The 18,322-nt window shown below is 37.3% G+C and overlaps 1 protein-coding gene across 4 annotated transcripts in view; it reads right to left on the reverse strand.

The window, feature by feature from the left end:
* Window positions 1-18,322, reverse strand: part of FRYL (FRY like transcription coactivator) — a 170,668-nt gene that overhangs the window by 139,771 nt on the left and 12,575 nt on the right. For all 4 annotated transcript variants that reach the window (XM_084518260.1, XM_084518252.1, XM_084518261.1 and 1 more), the window contains exon 2: window positions 14,378-14,585. The gene's annotated coding sequence lies outside the window, so the exon portion shown is untranslated. The remainder of the gene's footprint in view (window positions 1-14,377; window positions 14,586-18,322) is intronic.

Consider the following 18,322-nt stretch of genomic DNA (forward strand, 5'->3'; position numbering starts at 1 on the left):
AACTCTTTGGGCCTGGCCACCCAGCCAGTTTTTTACCCAGCAAAGCATACACCCATCCAAGCCATGAGCAGCCAGTTGCTCCTGAGGAAAAGGACACTGAGGAGATTACTATGGAAGACAAGGCAATGCATACATGGCTACATGCAGATGGTGTTTAACTCCAGGACTTCAATATTTCCTTACTTTCTAGGACCATAGCCTTTTAAAAATAACAAAACAAAGAGAAAGCTTAAGTTTCTGGCTATGTCAGTCCACATGCACTCCTCTCTCCTACTCTCACGTGCTCTTGTCAACTTCCTTAAACACTGCACTGTACGACTGTGGTTTTTATACAGTCCAAGCAGCAAGCTTTGCAGACAACTCACTGAACTGTGAGGGAAGACACATGATAATTCTTCTAATTGTCATAACCAAATTTATCTTTAAGCAGAAAATGGCAAAAAGGCCTTACACATACAAAAATACTTGACTTAAAGAAGTAACGAGTGATTAGAGCAAAACACTGCTCAGAGCACTGTCCATTCGGATTAGACCTTTCACAAGACAAGTGGTAAAAATGTTTGACAGGGGTGTGTGGGATGCAGGGGAGGGACACAGTGGGGATCCAGGACTTCTGCTAAAGCAGGTGAGCCTGCTGATGTGGGAATGTTCTAATGAGAAACTCTGAAGAAAAAAAAAAAAAAAAAAACAGAACACAATCAATTAAAGGAAGATCGATATAGCAGTAGACTACTTGTAAGTGTCTTAAGTGCACACGTTGAGAATTTTTCCAAAATCAGCAATAACTACAGTAAAAAAAATAGCTTAACTAAAACTTGAGGCAGCTATGAAGTAGAAAACATGCTAGAAAGTACAATTTTAGAAGACAGCCTAGGTGTTTTAGAGCCCACCGTAAATACACTGCTGTTCATTTGATGGGTATCTTCACTAGCAAATATGCTCTACAGACCTTTCATTCTACAGTATAGTGCTTCTAAAGCTTTTCTACCCAGCTACAGCAAACCCATCCCAGCCCCACCTGCTGTCTCAAGCAGGACAAAAGATTTCCATTATATCTGACACAAACTGGCAGGAAAGGTCCTTAGATTTTGGCAGGAAGGGGAAAAAAAAAAGAGGTGATGCTCTTTTGCCTCAACAGGATGCACAGACAGGGTGTAACAGGGCTCTGGCCTTAGCTGCAGCATAAAGTGCAACACAAATTACCAAATCTGGAGGTAGATCAGTTTTGTTAGTACATCAGATGAAGACTATTTAGGTTCGGGGAGCAGCACTATTGTCTTACATAGAGATAAGCAGCAGTAAGTGACTTACATTAGGGGGGGAAGGGAAAAAATGTTTCTTGATGGGAATGAGACTAAAATTGGAACCCGCTCACATTGGCATGACATGACACAACATAACAACAGCTCCTGCTTTATGATGGGAAAACAGGCCTGCTTCTCTGAAAAAGCCTTGCCTGAAAAAACAGGGCAGCACTGCTCCATCCTCCCCCTGCCAGCCTCAGCAGCAGACTAGCTTTAGTCCCACAGGTGTGTGGGGTTTGGGGGGGACCAGCTGCTGACCTCCTTCCACTGCTTTTTGGCTTCAGAGCATGCTCAGCTTTTGGCAGAAATCAAGCCAGGGTGGCAGTAACGTGGTTGCCAAAACTTAGCCATAACTATAGTGCAAAATGGTTGAATAGTACAACCAGCATAGCAGAGGAGATAACTGGAGGGGTTTCTGTGCCAGCCAGCTGACAGCATGCACGGCAAACATTCCAGCACTGAAATAGGATCTCCCCTGAAGAGACTTTGCTCTAGTAGCACAGAGATGGGGTTGGAGCATCTCCTGGTGGCAAAGAGCCCTTATGCTATTCCAGCTCCTCAGCAACATAAGTTATCTTGGTAGAACACAACCCCCCCCCCCCCCCCAAAAAAAAAAAAAAAAAAAAAAACACAAAGTAAAACAATGCCTCCTGCTGGAGCAGTAATACCAGAGGTGGTGTCAAAACAGTTTTGGAACAGCAAAGACCCTGTAGCACAGAGATGGCTTGAGTTCTGCCTTTTCAAGAAGTGAATTGTCCTAGTCAGAATCCCACCTCAGTCTGAAGGCCTCCAAGAAACATTATCATCCCTTATTCAGCTGAATGGTTTCAGCTATGCACCCCGATCCCATACTGGGCATATTGTTAGTAATGATCCTTATGTGGTGCACAGTGTTTTCTTCAACTTGCCAGTTCAAACTGAACATCACTGCTTCAAGTGCAAGTGAATCTGCTACAAAAATAGAGCAGCTACTATAGCACTCAAGTACAGAAGAGTACAGGAAGTTTTTCCTCCTTCAACCTCAGAATAGAAGCTTGATTTGCAAGAATTTGTCTCCTCCCAAGGAAAACAATCTGCTCTCCTCTTCTTCCCTCCCTGTCCCCGCAATGAAGACCAAAGATACATGACTAAACACAGAATAAAACACTGGGGCTTGAAATCAAACCTGCAGTCCAGCCTGTAAATTAAACTAAGTGCATTAAATTCACAAGAGTTACCACTTATCTACTTCAAGCTTGTCAGCCAGTTAACAGGACACTGTCATAATTTTGCACAGAAGACCACAGGAGTGGGGAGGACAAGCCCTATCTCTTTCTCTATATATGATATTTTTCTATGAAAATTAGAAGTCTTAGTTTTAGAACTAACTTAACAGCCACTTCTTTTTGCCTATAGATACAGAAACTAGATAGGCAACCTAGAACATAACCTATAAAAATGTATGCATAAGGGAAAAATGGTTTATTTGTGATACTGTGAAGTCATCTCACTTTCTGACAGTTTAGCCTAACTGCTTGCAAAAACCTGACATATGCAATGTTAATTCCTTTAAAAATCAAAATTTAAAAAAGATGTTGTCCTTCATAAAGTTTGAAGCATCATTTTAAAGTTAGTTCCCAGGCTTCTTAGCATTAATGATTTCCTCAGTCCAGTTCAATTAATGGAACTTGGCAGCAAAAATGCTAAGGACCAGAATAAACAGGGACAAATCAATATATAAGTTTTGCAGTAAGCAATCTGTATTATCAGAGTAAATTTATTGCAGCTATATTTTCACATAAAAAATAGTTTAAATCCAAGCCATTTAATTTTTCAACAATTTGAATTTTTTTAATGCGTGGACATGCAGTTTGTTGTCCCCATACTTCTCTGAAAGAATATCTAGCTTTCAGGTTTCTGTGAGACTAAAGTAAGAAACATCTGACACCTTTCCATATTTTTTTTTTTTTTCTATTCAGTTTCGTTTCTTTTCATTGACTTAAGCTGTATTTGCCCTGTATGGGAGGTTGGGCTTTGAGTGACTTGTGGCTTTTCCTTTGGAAGGCTGGGGATTTCTGGAGGTTGTGTTTTGCTGTTGTTTTTTGTTTTAAGAGCTTGGCTTTAATTCAGCATTAGAAGAACACACACACAAGTAGAAATAAAATACTTGACAAAGTAAATCAATCAAAAGCTGAACATAAAGCACAACATTTACGTTCACTGACTGAATGCAACATTATCCTGTTAATAAAAAGCCCCCAAAATTTTAACATCTGTGTATTAGCTAACAGCAATTCTTATCTTGAAATTGCATGCAAGAATACAATGCTTTCCTGAACACATTAGGAGTTCCTGAGAAGTTGAAGGTATTTGTTTATTCCACTGCTTTTATAATCCTCAGTCAGAATAATGATGTGGGTTTCCTGTCACTAACCACTTGCTTGTTCTGACTTCTGAGATACCACACAAGATCTTCCAAACCTATGAATTTCTTCCACTAGCAGATTTTCTTCACATAAGAACTTACATTTTCAAAAGCAAATCCCAGAGCATCTACACTGAATCATACCCAGTCAGACGCAAGTAGGAACACCATTTCAGTCAGCAAGAGAAGACGTCAAACCATTACATGACAATGGAAGTGACCAGATCTTTTCCCATATAAAACAAAATCAATGACAACAAGCAGAACATTGACATTTCTATGCAAAGGTCATTTAAAAAACAAAAAAAAACAGCATTTAAAAACAAGGGCTTTGATGAAGAACAATCTCTTACTCAGAATAGTTGCAAAACTGCTATGAAGTTGGATTGCTACAAAACACCTGAAAACCTTCACCCAAAGATTTTTACATGCTTAATAAAAATATACATGGAAGAGAGTTACCAGTCTTTCATATTGGTTTGTCTACAGAGAAGCCAGAACACAGACAATAAGCGTCAGAAGAAGCACACAAATACATTTTTAGCCTTATATAAGGCTAAAAAGAAGTGGTGCAACATACATTTCTCATACAAATACTGCTCTGTTCACAGCTGCCATTGCTGCTTCCATTAGGGTTTTCTCTAGCATTGCATTAAAACACATGGTTAAAGAAGTGCCAGCCTTTAAAATTATGCCCAAAGGATAGAAGTCTAACATCTAAGAATCTATGGTTTACTGTTCAAAATAATCTTCACTCTAATTCCAGAAGTTGATTATGGAAGTGCATACAGCACCACTTGCTTTCCTTACCAAGTCTGACCTAATCTTAGTTTACTGTTTAATATTTTATACAAGGAAGTTATGTTTAAAATGTTACTGACATGTGGAAATTATTATTATCCTTCTTTTCCGTTGTGATTCTATACCATAGCTTGCATTAATTAAATGAGCAGGCTGAGTTCACATTAAACAGGGCAATCTGTTCCTAATACCAGTGAAAATCTTCTGGACATCTAGATTTAATACTTAGTTCTGTACTGGTATACATAGTGCTTACCTACTCCAACTTGTTTTAGTTCTTCCCTTGCAAAATGGGAAACATGGCCACAGAAAGTTTATCTGCGCTTCAAAATATCCATTCACACAGACTGACTGGATCAAGGCTTTACTGGTTTTGGTGTACATCTTCTGTGCTCTGCTATACAGACCAGGCTAGTAACATTCAAATGTGGTAAAGACAAACAAACGAGGTAATTGCATGAGATAAGTATTTATAGCATTCCATTTACTTCCTTACAGTCAAATATTTGTTTGTGTTATATTAAAGTTAAGCTTGCTTAACAGATCCTATGTGAACAAGTAACACCAGAGACAGTAGTTCAAGATTTCCTCCAGCTTGTTCCACATTTTGATAGCAAGCTTGTTCCATAGACCTGTCTCCATCGCTGTCTCATGTAACAAGCTGTGGCAGCTATGTTCACTAGAAACATTTTACTTGTAAACAGTTCTTTTTTTTTTTTTGAGAAGGCAGATATATTGTACTTGGAAACCAGAAACACATACAGAAGATAGAAAACCTCCTTGAAAATAGGTTTGCCTTGTGAAGTCTACAAATTGTCTTGATACATAGGTCTACAGCATTAGATTTAAGTTACACCTGGTTCCTTCTGCCTTCATTCTTACTCCTGGCCATTCCGGCACCCTCCATCCATTATTTGTTAACATCCACTTTTGAGAATTGGTGTCATGTTGAGGGCTTGCATATTGATTAGGTATCAAACAGTAGAAGTGCAACACTTCAGTCAGTAATTTGCAAATGAGAGCTGAATAGAAGTGCAATAGAGAAGGACATGTCTAATTTTGATGATGTAAATTGTCTAGTTTAAAGAACAACCACATTTGCTGCAGTTGAATACTTCAGACAATCTCAACAGGGACCGTCTTAGATAAGGTCTTGTTCAAAGAACATAAGGAAACTGCTACTGGTAAGTAAAAGTTGTCCTCATACATTGCTCAGAAACACAAATAGTTGCATGCCAGTAGTCTAATGAACAGACCCTTCACCATATGATACATACAACATGTATATGCACATGGGTGCACGTTTTACTTTCCAAGAACAGACAAGCCTGTATCATACAGAATAAAAAAGCCACTTTTAATACTGCGTGTAATGAATTAGTGGTAAATCAGAAAGATCAATAGCTGCACTTCTGTGGTTTTCCCTCCCATATAAAACTGCTTCTTGTGTAAATTTACATCTTTGAAAAAGTAATTTTATATGAATTTATACGAAATACATAAACTAAGTTGATCAGAAGCCCTCTGATCTATGAAGTGTTGACCTGGAACACCTCTCCTATGAAGAAGTGTTGAGAGCTAGGGCTGTTCAGGCTGAAGAAGAGAAGGCTCCAGGGAGACCTTACTGCAGCCTTTCAATGCTTAGAGGAGACTTTATAGAAAAGATAGAGTGCAACTTTTTGCTTGAACAGACAATGACAGGACAAGGTGTGGTGGTTTAAACTAAAAGGAGAATCAACATAGATCAGAGATTAGGAGGAAATTCTTCACTCAGAGGGTAATGAGACACTGGCACAGGCTGCCCAGAGAAGCTGCGGATGCCCCTTCCCTGGCAGGGTTCAAGGCCAGGCTGGACGGGGCCTTGGCCAACCAGATATAGTGGGAAGGTGTGCCTGCCCATGGCAGTGGAGTTGGAACTGGATGGTCTTTAAGGTCCCTTCCAACCCAAGAAGTTCTGTGATTCTATGAACTAGGAATATATATAGCTACACAGTCTGCTTTATGCCATATTCATACCATACACTTCCTGTAATTTACTACAGAGGTGTAAAAAAAAGTTTTGATACAAATCAGCTTGAAAACTGAAATCACTTCCTATACAAGAAGCCTAAATATAGGCTAGAGCAGAATCTGCAGATAGGGGTACTACAAATTCATTTTTGTAGCTCTTCATGATATGCTGCATATGATCTGTTCTTCTACAATAAATCGTGCAATACTTTTAATATTATATTAACCTCTCCAAAGTAAGCTACTGATAACTTTCAGATCACAAATTTACAATCCAACTTTCAAAACTCCACAGATGTGCCTACATACAACCAAAAATTAGAACTGAAGAGAGACAAGACATGTTGTGATCCCACCCCACTAAATTTTAGCAGCTTAGTGGAGAAGGCACTAATTACATTATGGCAACCCAAAAGAATTCGTAAAAGAGAACCAGCCTGATTCTTCTCCTTGACAAAAGAAATCTGTGAGTACTTTCACTGTAAGTAGGAGGAGATTGCATGTCAGCACAAGCACCCATGTAATAGTCTACCCAGAGACACACAGATCTGCCAGTATCATTTACAACAGTACACTAATTGCGGGGGGGAAGTTGAAAATCTCATGAAAAAAAAATTACAATTAACAGAAGGCTGGAAACTACATTGATATTCAGGACACAACTGTTTGAAGGCTTTATAAGATTTGAAATAATTGACATTCAGTCATTACAATCACATACCACATTATCTATATTGCTATTCACTTGTGCTAAACAATCAGAGTAAGTACCAGCAGGAAAGGACATCTAATTACAGAATACGAATTAAAAAAAAAAAATTTCAAGATGCTCCTCAATTCATCATTCTACACACTCAGCCCCAACTCACACTCTGTGACTCATACCTATAGATTTCACAGATTTTTGCCAGCAGCATGGAAGGGTCTACAGTTTTTCCGGACTATCAATTTTACGTGTCATTACTGTAAGCGTTTCCCATATACGTCCTTAGCTTCAGTTTTAGCTCATACATTGCTGCCCCATTGAGCACTGACATCAATAACCAGTGACTTCAATTCAGCAGTCTTCCATTTGTTTGAAAACTTTGTTGTTTTTTTTTTTTTAGAATTCTTTTAGCCTTTTATATTTTCTAGACCTCTGATAATTCTCACCAATCTCCTCTGAACTATTCAGTGTAAGTTTTTCCACATAAAAAGATGCTTTAGATTCATGTATCAGTAATTCTTAAAGAACCATCTCACTCAAGCAATGTAATTTCTGTGAAGAACAGAACTTAATTGAAAGTTATCTCCAAATACTTTTATAACCAAGCCAACACTGCTTGCATAGCATTCCAAGCACTTTCAGTCAGAAACCTGCCATTCTAAGTAATTAAATGCACATAAGCTGGGAACAGTCTTCTTTTATTATTTGGTTTAAGAAGATCTGTATTCAGTTAAATATTTAGTTTGTCTCTTAGATACCTAAGTAAGACTGTTTCAGTATTACATTTGACAGCCAGAACCTGTCATCTTTGTCTCTCTCCATTTGTAAGCTATTCTTTTCACGTTTGTCCCCAGTTTCACATTTAGAGAGCTGGATTTGTTATGCTGATACATTTTACATATGATACAGATTACAGTATTTCATCTGTTAAGAAATGCTTTATTAATGGTATTAAGGTGTATAAGGTATACACACACACAGAGTCATTAGTATGTATATATTAAGGTATTATATAAGGTATAACACTCAGTCAACTCTGACCTGTAGAAATCGGTCTTGTGCTGATAAAGCAACCTTCTTCCCTATGTGCAGAGAACTGTCTATGCTGTGCTGACAATATATTTTCAGCAAATGCTAGAGCTGTATTCAGGATGCTAGATACACCAAAAGCCACCTGCAAGTTTGCCATTCATCTTTTGGGAGCAATATAAAGCATCATTTATTCTGTACTGACTAATCATGATAGGAAAAACAATATAGGAAATACAAAGGTATTTTACTCATAGAAACTAAAAAGCTTAAACACAAAAAGGTGCTTGTCCACTGAAAGCACCATTACCATACAAGCAGAATTGAAGCCCAAGATTATTCAACAACCTCTAAATTGTTAACAGCACACAGCCACCAACTGCCCCACTTCCTTCCACAAGTGGAGACCAACATCTTAATAGACACTGAAAAAGAAAAATCTAACCGAAAGCATTCCCTTCCACTGCAACTCTTACAAACAGTATACAAGAGTGTTACTGTCACAATTACCTTTTTGAAGTGTGGAAATAGGTTATTATTGGAGAAGTAAAAGTAATTCAAGTTGGTATTTACACTGTTCTTTTCATTAAATGGTTACATAAGCATCCACCTCTATTTTTTCCCCTAGCTTGTGTTTTATCTGTTTTTAATGATTTGACTAATGGTTGCATTACTTTGCCTGTGAAAAAGATATTGCACTAAGATAAAAAACAATACACAGGACAGCCACCGACAGCAAACATATTTTACTCAGAATATTTATTAGCTATTAAAATAAGCAAACCAACCTTTCCATCCCAGACAAGGAACACAAGTCACACTTGGGAAGTTCGTCTACTAGGGAAATTTAAACACCAATTACTCCAGTGAAAAGCAACAGCACTCCAAGTTCTTATCTAAAATATATATGTCATTGCTCTTCTTTTCATTGACAAGCTGAGTGCATTTCCACTTTGTAATCTGAAGCTAACTAGAAAGAACAAATGCTGCTGCCAGAACTATGTAATTTGGTTTAAACAGTAAACAGCCTAGTCTATCAGTTCTTACAGTAAAATGGAGTTGTAATAGGCACTCTGGGCTGAAGTCTCCAACATTTTAAGGCTTACAAAAAGATTGCTACCTGTCTTAAAGGAACAAATGCACTCCTTATCTGTTACAGGCATAATGATTATATTAAATTCAAGACAGTGGTAAAGTAAAATAATTAAGGTGCTTATCAGTTAGTACATTTGAGCATGATTTACTATTGTAATACATGAGGAACACCAGCTATTATTTAGAGCAAATAGTTTATACAAATTGTATAATAAAAGTAACAATTTTTCTGATCTGTAACATTTGTAATAAATGTTCTATAACAAAATGTTTAATTTTTTCCATTGAAAAAGTCTGACTTTTTTTTTTAAGAGTATTCCATTGTCTCTTGTCTTAACAACAAGAATAAAATCAGACCACCAGATGCAGCATCAAAAGCTCCCAGTGGAGCTCTATATAGGTCTGTGAAAAAACTATTGCAGTTTAGTATATAAATATCTGTACATATTAGTAGTCATTAGCTACAATAGTTATGTACTCACCCAGTAACTAATCACTCTATGAAGTGTCATTCATATTTATCATAAAACATCTGTTTTTGAATGCTGTATTTATTCTAATTTGGTAGAACTAAAGTAATTTGAGGGACTACTCATTTCTAAAGGGAAAAAAAGCAAGAAATTTACATCTATTCTCTTTCACTACTAGGAACTATAAAAATGTAAATATCATAAACAAATTTAACTTTACATTTTTATAAAGTTTTTGGTTTCAGAGTTTGAGCACAGGTCAGGAAATACAAACTTCCAATATAAGATACTGGCTGAAATCTCATTTATTCAGTCTATTTGGAAAGTCAGGATATCCTTGAAATGAAACAGAGACCCAACTACAAGTTGGGTATTGAGTTAAGGTCCAAAAACATTTCTACTAAGCAAAGAGAAAAATAAAAAAATGTTTCAAAACAGCAATTTTGGTTTACTAGCAAATAAGGAACATACTTGTTAAATGCACTACTAGAATAAATAATTCTCATCACATCAAAGTCACTAGAAAAAGTGTGTGGGAAGATGAAGGAAGCTAAAAACAAAAACAAATTGCTGAGCCACCCAAGAGAAACAAAATCCATTTTTATCACACATGGAACATTTATGCATTTATACACACCCAGGCAGGTTTGCTTGAGAGAAAAAATGAATAAATAAAAGCCAGTCCTGCAGTGAACTTTATGAAACTGCACAAAAGCAAGATTGTAAAACAATGCACACCAATTGTGCAGCTTCAGAAGCTGGGTGGACAGACGTTCCTTAAATGACAGCAATGAAGGCAAATGTATTGCTTCTTCACACAGGCTCAAATGCTCAGATTTTTTGATAGTGTCCTGGTGGCAGAGAAGCTTGAAGAACACTTGAAATGTTACTTCTTTACATAGACCGCAAATTAAGACATGTATGGAAGAGCTGGGCACATCATGAAAGAAAACTCTGAAAAACTGGGATTTAAACAAAATAGTGTTAGTATACATTTAATTAACGCACATCAGATTCAATGGGATTATTCTCATTTCTAATACCAGAAGAATCATATGAGAGACTACCAGGTATTGTGAAAGAATTAATGGGGAAAAATAATATTCAGATTTGAAAAATAAATACTCTATTACACCAATCTGAAGGAGAGATTAAGACTGTTCCTTTAAGAAGCAACATGGGAAAAAATGCTTTGGAAGAGCAGAAAGAGACAAACACTGAAATTTAAAACATAGCTGAGCACGAAATCTCCTGGGAAGGCTAGGCTAGTTTCCTCTAGTTAAAGAAAAATTGATGTTCCATTCATTTGGAGAAACTGAAGAGTGTCTGCTTCCTTTCCACACCTGTGGCTTTCTAAATAAAATACTTCAATTGTCACAGTGAAAGACATGAGGATTCTTTTTCAAAAGAATCCAGTTTGAGGCTGGAATTACTTCTTCCTTAAGGAATATACTGCTAAACAAACTTTGCTGCTTTCCATTTTTTTAAATAATGAACGTTCAAAAACATCTATTATTTTCAAATTAACCTGCTCTAGCAAACAGGAAGAAAAAACCTTTAAAGACTGATCAACATGTAACATCCATTAACATGCACAGGTAAGCATATATGGTGAGATTCTTTCAAGCCAGCTGACTACATATAAATGGAAACAAAGAGGTGCCAAAACTGTCATTTTTTCCAATCCAGCAGTATCTTCAATCAATTTGTGCACAATAGCCAGAGAAATATGTTTAAATTAAGCATGTTCTCTCACAAAGCTGTGATTCCTTCAGATCTGCTATGCATTTTAGCCCAAATCCTTAACGTGTGTCTCAAGTTAAAGGGTCAGGGACTGGTTTTGGAGAGATTTGGGGGTTTTGTTTGTTTGTTTTTGAAGTTCTTACTAAAGAAGAGTTAAGAAGAGCAGAGGCAAGACTTCCTGAAGACTTCCTGAAGGGGTGCCCATCGCCTCTGGGCAAAGAAAGGCAGGATGTTTTAAACCCTGCTGCGCAGAAGCACAACCAAGAAGAACTAACATTTCCACAGGAAAGCTCTAACTGCATATGAGAGATGAGAATAGCTGCATGGCTTGTGCTTTGCCCAAAACTCTGAAAAAAAATGCCTATCATTGTCTCCCTGCCTTTGAAGCAAAGTACTTGTTTTGTATAAAGACATACTATATTTTCTTTCCCTACTAGCCAAGGGACAGGCATTTTCCAATTCCCTAAAGACCTGTGTCCTTCTTTCTATAGATGTACTTTACCATAGATTTGAAGTGTAACATGGTTCTTATTACTGCACAAATTGCATCTGCATCATGCTGTTTCTCTTTAGTTAAAGATCTGGCCAAGACAATTCTTTTCAAGGAAACTGTTGCTGGCTGCTCATTGAAAAAGAGCAGCATCTCTATAACCAATAAAATAGTTGTCTGACCAAAACATACTAAAAATAGGATTAAGATACCTGTGCACACAGATAGCTGTAAATAATTTCAGAGCTGTAAGAGTGCAGAGTTAACCAAGATCAAAGTCAGCTGGCACACAAGAGTTTCTTTCTCCACTACTTTTTAGCAATTCAGTCTTCTAGAATAAATCTGCAATAATTCAAGCCCTTTTGCAGGCCAAATATATTTTATTTCAGGTGTTAAGCAACACCACTGATAGTGTCCTATTTTATGTTCAATATACAAGTAAATTACATAAGATTTCCTTATGACCATATATTTTTTCCTAATTAAAATTATCACTCATAAATATGAAATTGTTCTCCATGATGGAAACTGGTTCAAAAAGAAAAACCCTTACAGAAGGTTGAAAAAGGAATTTTATGAATTTTTGTTGTCAAAAAAACTCTGACCTTCTGAATTTTGGAGAATCTTAGATGAGAGAAATCCTACAACACCATTTCAACCCTTAACCTCTCCCCACCCCCCAGCTTTCCCATTCTACAGGCTAAGCAGCTCTTCTGTGTCCCTATTAGCATTCTCATCTTTTCTTGCAGATGTGTCTCATATGTTCCACATTATTTGAACAACATACAGTGTCAAGTGTTAAGCATTCTGTGACTCATTTGTCATTCTAAGTAAGCATGTGCTACAAAACTGTTCAGCAGAAATGCACCTGTAACAGGGCAGAACGAGAACAAATGTTCAAATGACACTGGAGCATATTTTCTAAATAAACATATAGACACCTATACATAATACACACATTAAAATCTTTAAAAGTAAAGTAAAATTGGAGTTGCCGAAAGCATGATAAACACCCTTTAGAGAACTACTGAGGGTGAAAATAGTTATGTCCTCAAGCCTTCTATATCACTTTTCCTGTTACTATTCTGCATTTCCTGTTCTAAAGCTAAAAAAAAAAGTACTTGTCTCCCCTGAGCAACAGAAAGGTAAGGATGTTCAAAGAAGACTTCTGTAGCAACATATTTGCTATCCATTTAAAGGAAAGAACACATCAGAAGAAAATCACTACATTATAAAATACTAACAAAAGAAAGTCAACCATGTCAGTACGTTACACATCCAGGTATGAAAGGCAGAGATGGAGGCAAACAGCAATATGATACACTGGAGATGTTCCAATGCAGAACTTAAAATAAACTCAAATTCTATTTTATTGTTTACTTCTCCTGTAAATAATACATTGGACAATACAATAAAGGAAAGTGAGAGCCACATTAAACATTGTAGAATATTTAGTGTACTAAATATGTAAGTCCACAGAGCAAATACTGCAGAAATAATTGCATTTCAATATTCTCCTTCTGTCATGCCAATGTCTTCTGTTCCCAAAAGACCAGAAGTAAGTATAGACTAATCAGTTTTATCAGTCAAATACAGAAAATAATGTCAGGTACTGCTTCCCTAAGGACAATCCAGGTGTTAGATTAGTTACATCTATCTGCATCCACTTCAGCACAGAAGTGCTTTATCCACAGCAATTGCCCTGTGCTTGACATCAGTACAGATACACTTATAACATATCCTTATATAAAGAGCAGTGAAGAAAAGAGCATCTATACAAGGAATTGCAATTGCCTTTGCTAGTTTGCTGCACTACCTGGCTTTATCCACAAGAGGACAGAGCTCAGACACCTGCCCACACATCCTAAGGGAAGATTCTATTAGCATCAAGAAGTCAATTTCCAGTGATTACACAAATATATGAAAGAAAACTTAATTGATGAATATACAGAAATACCTGAATGAATATACAGAAATACCAGAAATTACTAAATGTACAATTAGAGGATTACTAAAAGAACAGGAATTACATCTGGCTTAGGAAATCCCTGAACTGCAGAATGGAAGTTGGAAGGCTCTTTGCCCTGCTCTTTTCTTCCCTAGACATTTGCTTCTGTCCACGATCAGATGCAATACCATACCACATCAGAGCAAGTGTACTTATGTAAGACAGCACAAACACATTGCCATCCAGTTAACTAACATCTGAAGCAGTAGTTCAAAGTTGGATGTGTGTACAATATAGACAAAGACCTAAGCAAAAAGGGAGGAAAAACCATGGACGTGAAAACATGTTTCATGGCAGAATTCTGTAAAAGGTCTTACCACTTAAAAGCCATTGCTAACCAACGATGTGAACCGCTAGCATATCACACTCGGGATGGATCCATCAAGACATTTTCCCCTTGATTCCAACGTGTGCGTAGAGATGTGAGAGTAGACCAAGATGTAAACAGCTACGAGTCAGCCGGTGTGCAGCCAAATTGCAGAAAAAGATCTCCAAACACAGCACAGACAAATGAAGTAAAAAACACTGAAAAGGAAAAAAAAAAAACAAATATTAGACACTTAATGGAAATGTCAACAATTTCCAAAACCACTAAATTTTTGATTAAAAGTCAAACAAAAGTCTAGATATTTCTTCAGAATTGCTATTCAGCTCAAAGGTTAACAATTTTTAATTATTTTTCCCCCTTTTTCATTGGGGGTGGGGGGGGTGGGGAACTGACACAGAACTCAACTTGTCACACATTTCATCTATGTAAGTATACATAAACAATGTACTTTTTATCTACAAGCTTTAGTTACAGTAATAAAGTATGTCCCTAATTTAAATCATATATATACACCCTCTCTCAAATGGAAATCAATGTTTTCATACACAACCTTTTGTTTCTTTCCCGATTCTTTTTTCTTCTTGGTTAGCACAGGGATGTGGTCAGAAAAAGAAACAAACAGTACTTCAACTGTGTCTCCCCAACAAAGCCTTGAGAACTTCTGGAGATTCCTTTACAACAGAAGTTTGTATGCAATGTGCACACTTGTCGCAGCTTGCCTAAGCTGCCGAGTTTGCATTTGCTGTAGTTTGGTGGTATACGAGAACAAAAGCATTTTACCATGGAGGCAGATCAAGCACTTTAACTGCTTTTAACAACTCAAGTCTCAACGTGCAGCAGCAATCCACAACTCCTGATTATCTAGTTCATGTGAAAAACAATTTAAAGATTTAAAGTTATAGCCTGAAAGTTTGCAGGTACATTCAAAGACCTGTACACCCAACATGACTTTATCTGTGCTCTGACGCAACAAGAACATACTAGTTCCCTTTAGGGATGTGTTAGCCATCCAATCATCACCATCTTTTATATACAGTTTGTTCTACTTCTTGATTAGTGTTTCCAAAAAGACAAGAGAGACCCACATAAATGCAATCTAAAGGTTAAAAAAAAAAAAAAACACGTACTTGATCTTAGTTGCAAAAGTTTAAAAGCAAGACTTAGAGGCAAGCTGGAAAACTAAGCTTCTGCAAATTGGAAGTAAACTAACTGATGGGCACTCAAAATTGGGAACATTCTATGCAATTTTTTGCAAAATCCAGTCAAGTTTTTAGCCAGTTATAAAGTGATTACACAGATAAAATTCTGAGTTTTACCTGCTAAATTGCAGCTGTGTCAACAGTGTCAACTGTTTGTGCATTTGATAATACAGTGCATAAAATCAGCACCACTTTTTCATCTTTAGACTATTAGGACAAGAAAACGTTTTCTATACAGCAGGAGTGTATATGGCCTTTCATCCTCTCCCCACTAATTACACAGTTCGCTCATCCTCTCTCCTTCCTCCTCCTCCCTCTTGTAGAATAAAGTAGTTCAAATCAACTCATGATTTGAACTTACACCCACTCACTTGGAAGTGAGTGGTCAGCTGTCCTTTAACTCCTCCTTATTTACACCAACTGTGCAAAGAACTTGCAGAAAATGGCAACAACATATTATATTACTCCTGATAAAATTTAAAGCATATCCAAGCAGAAATTCAACACAGCTTATCCTAGCATTTTCACTGATTTTTTCAAATAAAGTGTACATTCGCAGATACATAATCCATTCTTTGTTTCTTCTCACTGTGTCTGGAGAAAACAAGAAGTCTGTAATTCTCAATCATCTTCATTCTTCACCACTCCAGATTCAGTATCTACACACACACCTTAGACTAGCCAACAGCCCAGCTGCTTAATGGAGGAAATGAAATTAAACTGAAGACTAACTTGACAGTCAGAGCGTTAGGACAAGATTATGAAATTTGTTTCATTGGCAGAATATTTGGTAAAAGCTCAGAGGGCGAGAGGCACATGAAAAGCACTCAAAGTTGTCTCAAGTTGTTCATTTGGACACACTGAGCAATAATAAGTTTCAAATCACAGCTGCTGTCCAGATCTTCAAATACAACTATGGTGTATCCATACAACCTAAGGTTTCCTACAGGAGCAACTTAAGCTGACTAAGTCTGACTAAGAGAAAAAGGTATCAGAAAGGTAGCAGTGAGGCTGGAAGTCTCCAGTGGGCATGAGCAAAGCTTACAGTAACTACAGCAATTCACTGGAGGGAAGAAGTTCACTGGGCTTCATTTCATAACTACAGCTTACACCTTAAAGTTACATTTTAACTATGCTTTATCAGATTTGGAAGTCAAAGGTACCACACACGGGAAGGTTTCAGTGTTTGAGGTTCACTGCCTATGAGAGACTTTTTATAAATAAGTTCAGAAGCAGAGCAACACAAAACTCCATAAAGTTCAGATTATATGAGGTTAGCTACCATAAGGTTTTTTAAAAAAAGTTCAAAGGATGCTTAGATTTTTGTACATAAAAAAAACTCACAACTCTAAACGTCCTGAATTGGAAAACATAGCTAAAAAGCTAAAAAAAAAAAAAAAAAACCTCACACTTGTCCAAGTAACACCATATATAAGAGAAGTTCTTTACATATATACATATATTTATGCACACATACACACATCTCTTTCATATCAATTATTGATGTATTCTATTCACAGAGTAGCTGCTACAGTGTTGGCTACTATGCAAGAAAAAATTTGCCTTTTGAGCAGCAATTAGATGCTCTATGGCACACTTTTTGCCATTGTTAAGTTTAGGGAGGTAATACAGAAGCTTACTTTCAATAACTTCACAGAACAGAGATGTGGATTAATACTATTGCAGAATGCCAACACCTGCATCTAAGAAGTTATGTACATGTATAACACACTAATTTACAGCTTTTATTTATAGCTACTCGCCCAAAAGATCTGATGGAATAATGGTCCAGAAGAAAGAGCTGGGCTGTACGTTCTGTGTTTCACAGCACTTGGTATATCCCAAGCACTAACACATCGCCTCGGGATGTCCGGTCCTCTGGCTCTGTCCAAAGTCCCTAGAGTCACGGCAGATGCACTAACAGTCCATATGACAGAGAAACACATCAGATTTACTATGCAGCCCAGATTAATCATACAACATATCCATCATACACAAGACTTGCCTGCTACAGACCAACTAAGTAACTTTCCCACTCACTATGTGCTACCAGTGTGCTGAAAGACTTCTCAGGGCTGCCCATTCCACCCCTCCATTCCACCCAGCTCATCTTTTGCAACAGCACATCCAGCTCCACTGTGGCTTCTGTACTTTCCCTTCCCAATCAGTGATGCTTGTGGCTGTCCCAGAAGTATTGCAAGAGCCTGAGTGCATCCCCATGAACAAGTTTCTGGATTTCTAAACTAATCCCCCCATGAGACCGGACTTTAAAAAGAACAAGAAGGGAGAATGAAGCATCCTAGACTGCTGATACCCCAATCTGCCTTTTGTTACTGAAGCATGGTGTACTTTGCCTTAAAAGATTTTTAGTAACAGTGTGGTTCTTTTGCTTATTGCAAAGGCTTTAGGTGTATTAGCCACTTAGTGAGTACATAATATTCAACAACAAACCAGAAAATGGTGTCATGAACAGAGTGTTACTAAACCCTGTCAGGAACAGGGTGGCACCTCAGCTTACAGTCACCCATCACATGGGTAAGTTCAGGTCAGGCACTACAGTTCCCTGACAGCAACAAGCTCCTCAATGAAACACAATGCTTCTTCCACTCCGTGATCCACACAACCACTGAGGCTGGGTGACTGCTGATCAGCTAACCATGTGGGCACACAAACAGCATAAAGAGGAGAAAAATCTCTTTTTAAAGTTTCATTAAGCACAGGTGCTGCAACTGGAA

Source organism: Aythya ferina, assembly GCF_964211825.1.
Source record: "Aythya ferina genome assembly, chromosome: 4".
NCBI classification, from domain to species: domain Eukaryota; kingdom Metazoa; phylum Chordata; class Aves; order Anseriformes; family Anatidae; genus Aythya; species Aythya ferina.